Here is an 8519-nt window from a genome sequence, read left to right as displayed (position 1 = left end):
TTAAAAGTGCTCAGATCCATCCTTCTGTCAGAATGGTCAAAGAAAGGAGAAAAGCTTCACCTGTCTTTCAAGAGTACTGGAATTACCAAGGTAAGCTGCACACACCAGATGGCATCAATACATGCAGTCGATCACTGGGAACAGAAACTCTCTCTGCAATGCTTTGGAGCCATTCTGAATGAGAAATCTGTACCTGGTAAGACACTGATGTCATATACTGGTCAGATATGACCAAGGGTATCGCAATCTTAGTAAGAAAATACAGGCCAGAAGAAATACAAAATTCTAAAACTCTTCGTTCAGACGTGATACCTTTTATTAGACCAACTAAAAAATAGTCAAAAAAAGTCTTTCTTTCCAAACTTTCAGGCACACGTGCTCTTCCTCAGGCCTGAAGAAGGGTGCATGTGTCCAAAAGCTTGCAAAGAAAGACTTTTTTTTTTGCTATTTTGTAGTTGGTCTAATAAAAGGTATCACCTCCAAACCAAGAGTTTTAGAGTTTTGTATTTCTTTTTGTCTCAGACCAATACAGCTTCAAAATAGATCGCTGAAAAATACAGGCCAAGCATTTAAAAGATCATGAAAAAAAAGTGTTTCCACAAGAAATCTTGAGGCAAAGTACAGATGGACCTTCTCTCCCCAAAACATGCAAACTTCTTCATTACTGTAGGTTATTATGCAAGTTCCTGGTAACTAGAGGACCTGCCAGACATTACCACAGCAACCATCACTGACAAAGCAATAAAGTGTTTCAGTCAGCCAAGGCTGTTTTACATTTTTCATTAGAAGCCATGATGCTTGCCCATCACCTGGCCCCACAATTCTGCGACCCTTGATGGCTCGACCCAGGAACAACAGAAAGGATAGAGAGCCCACCCACAACCTATTCGGTAGTTTAGAACACTCCCCTGGAAAATGAGAGATGGGGACTTGAGTCCCCTCGGGGGGAAAAGGGCATAGGAAAGATGTCTCCCACTTATTGGATCAGTGAACTAACAACTGGGCTATCATATACAGAAAGTGCACACTGCCACCACTAATACCACCTGCTCTGTGCTGGATTGAGCATGAAAGCTGCAATGGGTACTATGCTTGCATTGACCTGAGCGGTACTGGGAAATACCACCCCTTTGGGCACAGGACCCAGGATGATAGAGGCTCTTCCCTTGCAGCCCTGATTCAGACGCATAAACTCCAAGAAGAGGTAGGAATTCAGACACACACTTCTGCCTACGCATTTCCTTTAGGCCAGCTGCAAGCACCTGCTTGCTCAGTGCTCCAGAAGGCAAAGTCAAACTCAGTGCCTACGTGCTGATTGCACTTGGGAAGTGTAAACAGTTCTCCATTGACTGGATGGGAATCCTAGACAGCTGACCTGGGCCATCTGGATTGCTCTCACAAGATGACAACCTACCCATAAGCCTAACTCTTGCCCCGTATTCTCCCATGACCCTTATATCCCCCCTTCTCCTGGCCCATCTTCTCTACATATACACCTTGCCTATGGCCCCTGCTAATCCTTTCAATCCATGCCCTAATAGGAGCCTGGCTACCCCCATGTGCAGGAGGATGGCAGAGGGAAGTGTTTAGCCATGTGGGTCTGAAGTCAGGCAGAAGGCAGGGCAGATTTGCATCTTCTCAACAAAGTATACCAGAGATGCCCAGCATCTGATGGAGCAAGATACTACTCTTGAAAGCTTTTACATCTCTTATTTAGTTCACCTAGAAGGTAAAAAATCTACCCTGCCTTCTGCCAGTAGTATTGAAGCCATCTGAGCATGACTTCAGTGTCACTGAATATAGTGAGATTTTAAAGCAAGTTTGTTGCCCCGGTGCAGCTGGACAACAGAGAACAGGCAACTGCCTTGCTGGCCTCAGCCTTACAGACTGGTGATGGCACCCATTTTAAATGGAGGAAACATTACAGCAGTGGTTCTCAAACTTTGTGGAAAATGCCTGCTCTGAGCTTTCAGTCATTTCTTGGCTACAGAAATAGTAACAGAACGATTCTCCTGTTGCAAAGATCTCAGAAAGACCACACCAGCTCCAAGTGGCATGGCAACCTGGTTGAGAATCACTGAGCTGCAGGCAGGCCCTTTTCCACATTTCATCAGACAGGAGCAAAAGAACAACACTGAAATCTTGAGAGTTGTGAATAAAATGGTGAAAGCTGACAACAGGGAGAGTACCAACTGCAGCTGTTCTTGGTGAAAGAAAGGTCCATTTTAAACTCATGCTTCAAGGATTTCACTGATGATTGCATGGGTCAAAAAGGAATTTTTTAGCCATAAGACTGAAATCTGGAGAACTGATCCACAGGTTTATAGGCATTCCATCACCTTCCTAATGTACTCGGGAGCTTCATCGTGTTAGACACTGAATTATTGTTTATGTCATGGCAGGCCGTTCTTGTGATGCATTCTAGAGAAGGGGGTTGTAGGGAAGCCCCACGCTCCACTTTGGTCTGAAATCACCTTCCAAAGCCAGAATCATTATCCTGCAGTCCAGCCTGAGGGAGGTATACCCCCAGTCTACCTGTTTCATGTGATGGGCCATAAAGGGACCAGTGTAGTGCAGACCTGTCTGGGGGCTGCTTTGGAGCCTTTCAAGGAGTGCAGTGCATTTGCCAGGGCTCACAAAAGAAATTCCCATCTTCACTATCATACCTAATTCTACTGAAAACATTTGGTTTCTTCCACCAACCGTCCCAGCACAGGTAGTGCGGCACTTCTAGATACTCCAGCCTTCCACTTTTTCCACAAGGTGGTGACCAATATGTGGCTGATCTGATGTTTTCTCTTCATTCCTCCTTTCTTTCCTCTCTCTCTCTATCCCTCACCTTTCTGCAACTTGACCCTCTTGCTCATTCCTTTAACTTCTGAATGTAGTGGCAGTAATAATGGTCTGCACAAGGGTGAGTGTCAAGTGCTTGTCAGCCTAGATCAGTGGTTCTCAATCTTTCTGGACTTGAGGCACCCCTTGCTGGACTCAGAGCACCATAACTTTTGTGAACTGAGTGGCTCCCAATGTCAAAAACTAATGTATGTATTACAATATTTAATTCCTTGCAGAGAGGCCTAGCAGTAAGGATGGGGGGCTGTTCAGGCAAGGACAAGCCTGAACCTATGCTTATCTGCTTAGTTTATCTATCTGCTTATCTCCTAACACCTCATACCTCCTGATATCATTCAAAGGAGCTGGTGGCACCTTAGGGTGCTCCAGGTCCCTGGTTGAGAATTCCTGGCCTAGATATCCCAATAGTGTGTGCCCAGCTTCTTATTCATATGAGTGCAATCTTGCAGCAATTTTGCCCACAGCTGGAATGACTAACTCTGCCAATGATATGTTTGCTCTTTAACCAGCTGATTATGTATGAGTTATGATTCCAGCTGTGACTACTGCTAGTTCTACCACATTCTGCTCCATCTGTGGTGCAACTAGTTTTGTGCAAATATTGCTCAGCCTGTTGACCTTTCCTTCTCTGCCCTATAAATGGCTTTTTGAGTTGACAGTGAGATGCTATCTCAGATGCTGCTGGTTTGGCTGTGGTGCTGTAAGATGGGGTAGATCAGGTGGGAAGTTATAGTAATTCTTACTATAACTTGGTGAGTCTTACCATAACTTCTTAGGTTAGATCATGCTGTGTAAGTCCAGACACTTCATGAAACCATCTCTTTGGTGATACACCCTCCAGCTCAGCTTAGACTGACTCCTGAAGAAGAGAAAAGTAGTATGAACGTTGTATTGGCCCAAAGAAAAATGATCCTACTCCGAGTGACTCATGTCTGAGAATCTACTGCTAGTCAGTGCTCTGTAACCTCTTTGACCCTTAAAGGCTCTCCAGGTCATGAGTTACTTCCTGCTGGCTGAGGAGAACAACACTGATCCCCATCAAGGCCCTTAGTCAAGTAGAGGTCTCTTTGGGAAATGGGGTTTCTCTCTGCAACAGCTGCAGGAAATCAGGCAGCAGGCTAACAGCACTGGAAAGTCATCCACACATAGTAACACAGAGCACTGGGCAAAGAGCTGTGGCTTGGCCTCGTGGGAGAGATGCATGAATGCTGTGATCTCTGGGAAACAGAAGAGGAGCTCCTGGAACACTTAAGGAAGTTTCATTTGTAGTACTGTCTAGAGCAGCAAAACTTGCTACAGCACGCCTCTGCACTATCATGCCACTACAGTAGCACAACTGTAGAGCAGTGATTCTCAGCCCGGGTGCCATGGCACCCTGGGATGCCTTAAGATCCATTCAAGGTGCAATGGGGTGCCCCACAATGTTTGCACGCATAGGTGTGCAAACATGATTCACAAGATAAAACCAGAGATTCAAATAGGAATCCATAGTGTGAAAAACATTCTGACCTGTTGTGGACTGAGTTCTTTGCAACAAAAGAGAGTTGCTGTATTATTTTTCTGCAGTCATAACTGAGTGAAAACTAAGAGCAGACACTGTCTGAGGGGTTCCTCAAGTCTCCTTAGGGGTGTCTCAAGTCTCAAAATGTTGAGAACCACTGCTGTAGAGTAATTTACTCTTTGTGCCCTCAGTCTTGCTGCAGAGAACTTGCAATGGCCCAGATAAATATCTGCATCCCATCTGGATGCATCAGTTCATTTTGCTCATTGAGCAATGGACCTAGGGAGAATGGTCTGAACTACGCTACTGATGTGACCAGTTGATTCCCCAGTGGAGAGTCTGCAGGCCTAAGTCCACAGTTCCAGTGAAGGTGACAACGATTCTCCAGTCAGGTCCACCTTATGTGCTCCACACCTTACTGGGTTTCTTTTTCATTGCAGGTAACTGCAGAGAAGCAGACTGGGCCAAGAAGGAAATGCTCCTCAGAATGAGAGAGGAGAAGCCAAGAGAGGCTAGAGTGAGTGAGGAGAAAATAGGGAACAGCATGGCACAGTGGGAAATATGCACTGTAGAACCCACATAAAATTCACCTCCATCATGAATGCAGCTGGATCCCTGGCCCAAGACCTGACCCTTTCCCCCATCTCCCTACAGCTTGATTCCCTGACCTCCCATGGACCTAGGGAGAATGGTCTGAACTATGCAACTGGGATGTGTGTCAGAGAGGGGAGGGGAGAGGAGAACTGCACCCCAGCACTGTGCTTCGCTTTCTTGAAGGGAGGAGGCCTTATGCACAGAGTGCAGGACCACTGCCTTGGCAGAGCCCCAGAGTACTGGCGGGTTCAGCACCAGGCCTAGCACCAGGCTGCTGTGGGGAATCAGGGAAATGAGCTCCAAAAGGCTTTAGATTCATCTCCACAGGGTATGAAACACTCATCTATCAGGGCTCCTTGCAGCCAGGGAAGGAGGGAGCTTTTTCTATTAGCCCTCACTAGAGAAGAAGAAACTGAGGCACTGAGAAGTAGAGGGGTTGGGGAGTGGAGCTGGGAGGATGAAATGGGGATGGGGACTGGCCCAAGGTGAGAGAGTAAGACTATATTTCTTTATTATATTAGGAAATTTACTTTTTTGCAAGAGAGCAGCTAAGAGGCAATGGGTCAGCTCCCAGCTAGTTCAAAGGTCCCACATTTCCTATTCACCCCAGCACACAGGGTGGGAAGGGGGCTTCATATGCTGTATCCCATTCCCTATTCTCAGGCTGCTTATGTCTACAGACTACCAGCCTTTCAAAGCTTGGATTATCTTTTTTCCATGGCTATGCAGCACCCTGCTCAGCAGGGGCTACCATCATATGTAGATAATGACAAGGAGAATCTGGTGAAGTGAATGAAGGAACAGATCCGCCTAGAGCAGGGATGCCAAATACATTGGCCCCATGAACCAAATCTGGAACACAGGGCTTCCCACAGGCTGGATCCAGCCTGCAAGGCTTCCTAGAAGTGGGCTTTGAATACTGGCCAAAGACAAAGAGGTAAACACATGAGTTAATAATTCACTATTTGATAAGCATCCTCCCTATGGGTGTCATGAGATCCATAAGGGTTATGATTTTTATTAATTCAAAGTCCAGGTCTTGTCAGTTCAGTGCCTGATGGACACTCTCTGTAATTTGTGCCTTGTTTGCCTGGTGTACTTTTTCTTTATGCTTCATCTCTTCTCTTGTGCAAAGCACTGTTCCTCTGATGGATGTGGTCAAGAAGAAACCAGAAGAGGAAACTCGGTCTTTTTCTAGAACTTCACTCCCAGGCTGAAGAAGCTGAGATCATTTTTAGACATAATTCAAGCTCGTTGGCTTCTACCATGTTGGCTCTGGACATTGGCCAAAAGGCATTGGTAATGCAACCCATCCCTGTTGCCCCATGAGAACCCGCGACAATTCTCTTCTGAACTTGCTAACCAGCTCTTCTCCCTGCTACAGCTCCTTTTACCTATGGTGTCAGCATTTGGCACCTAGTTATAACACGCGAAAGCTCTGATTTCAGTCTGGATCACTTTTCTGGTCTGGCACCAGATTCCCCAAAGCCTCAGCATTACTATCAGACTGATGAAACTGCTGGCCTGCTCTTCAAATAGAAGCTAGAGAAACTGGCTCTCTACTGCTGGCTCCGACTTTGCCCAGCAAGGTCCACACCAGGTTCTGCCTGGGAGAACTGAACTCATTTGCTTGTTTTGATGTTGCTTCCTTCTCCCTGAAGAACACTTGAAGGTGGGGGAGGGGACTGGACTGTCTGATCCATCTGCTTAATCAACTTATTCCTCCTTCCAGAGGATGAGATCACAGCCTGAGCAAATCCTGACTCCAGGCCTAAAAGCACACTCCCTTCACCCTATGGCCTGGAAGCTGTGATTAGCCCTATGGCTGGAAGTCACTGGGTATGTGTCCACATGCGTTTTAATGCACATTAGCCTATTTTAATGCACATGAAAGCATCATAAAAAAATTAGCCTATTTTAATGCACATTAAAATAGGCTAATGAACCGTTTTTTAGTACTTCACAATGGAGGGTGCCTATACATAAGCGTGAAGGCTGTAATTACAGTGTGGCGGAGCAGACTTGATTAATTGTCTAATTACCATGGTCCAGCGGCCTCCTGTGATTTGTCGGACAAGCTTTACTTCAAGTGCCCTGCTGCCATTTTTAAGCATGGGGATGCTGATACCTGAGATCCTGTGGCACTTTAGTTAGAGCAGCTCTTGGAGCCACTCTAATGAAAATGCTGTCATCCCCATTGTTCCCCACCCCTGTCCCTGCCCCCATCACCCCTGAAGCACATGTAAAAGTGCCCAGAGGTACAAAGTTTAATGAGCATTTGCAAATGCACATTAATGAACATGTAGACGTTTATCCATTGAGAGGGAATCTAATGCCCTTTCCACAACCACTTGCCTTGAGGGTACTGCCCAGTCTGTGCAGGAGGTGGTACAGTGAGGAAGAGGAGGGGATCTGTGGAGCAGGAGAGTGAGAGCCTACAGAACGTGAATCAATAGCACCATTGTCCTTTTAATGTGGCCTGACCTCCAGAGCATCATAATGAGCAGCGCCCTTTACTGGGTCCGTGCTAGATCATGGGAATATGTCTGTGGCAGATTCGTCTTGCCCCTGCTGCCCCCTGCCCTGCTGGAGCTTCCCCAGTGAGAAGTGGGGATCAGCAGAGCCTCAGAGTCCTGATTGCCATCCTTTTTTCATACTCATGTTCATCTCTGAAGACTGATACCAATCCCCACTCAGTTTTTCCCATCAATTGATGAAATAATCTTGATTCTTCCAGGCTTTCCTCACATGTCATGCTTTCTGGATCTCGATGGCCAGTCTCTGAAGGTTTGGGGGCACAGAGGAATTTTAGCTTCCAAAACTGGGCCAAGTGCTTCTCTGGCATTTCAGGGTGTAGCCCACACCCACAACCATCACCATCCTCTACCTCAGGTCATGTTCTCCAGGAACACTGTCAGCATCGCAGGTCTCTTCCTAAGTTCAAAGCTGGAGATATGCCTTGCTCCCCAGCTCAGAAGTGCCAGGCTGTAAAGGCCTGGCTGTTTCTGAGGGGCACCTTGCAGATAGTGTAAGGGCACCTCTATTCGTGGGTCCCCTGCCACCTTCCCTGGGCCTGACACTGTGAAGGTGGCAGCCTACTCCACCCTGGGAATGCTCGCCAGCAGGCCGGACAGACGCTGGGCTGGGCTGGGTTTGTCAGGGACGATCCTGCCTTGAGCAGGGGGCTGGACTAGATGTGACCTCCTAGGTCCCTTCCAGCCTGACTTCCCTAGGATCCTATCTCAGAACAGGGACTGTGTGGGGTGTGTGTGAGGGTGTATGTCTGTGTCAGAGTGGGGCTGATGCCTGTGCGCGTGTGTGAGACTGCATGAGTCACTGCATCTGTGTGGCTGTGTGTGTGCCAGAGAGGAACTGTGTGTGCGTGCGAGTGTGTGACTGTGTGTGAGAGCGAGTCTGTGTGTGCAAGAGAAAAGGACTGTGTGTATGTATCTGTGATTGTGTGTGAGAATGACTGTGTATGTATAACTGTGTGTGTGTGAGAGAAGGGGGGGAGAGAGAGAGAGAGGGACTGTGTGTGTGTGTGTGTGTGTGTGTGTGTGTGTGTGTGTGT

The sequence above is a fragment of the Crocodylus porosus genome, unplaced genomic scaffold, assembly GCF_001723895.1.
Source record: "Crocodylus porosus isolate Cpor-Errol unplaced genomic scaffold, CroPor_comp1, whole genome shotgun sequence".
In the NCBI taxonomy this organism is placed as follows: domain Eukaryota; kingdom Metazoa; phylum Chordata; order Crocodylia; family Crocodylidae; genus Crocodylus; species Crocodylus porosus.
The sequence above is the reverse complement of the archived record's forward strand: the minus strand, read 5'-3'. Positions refer to the sequence as shown.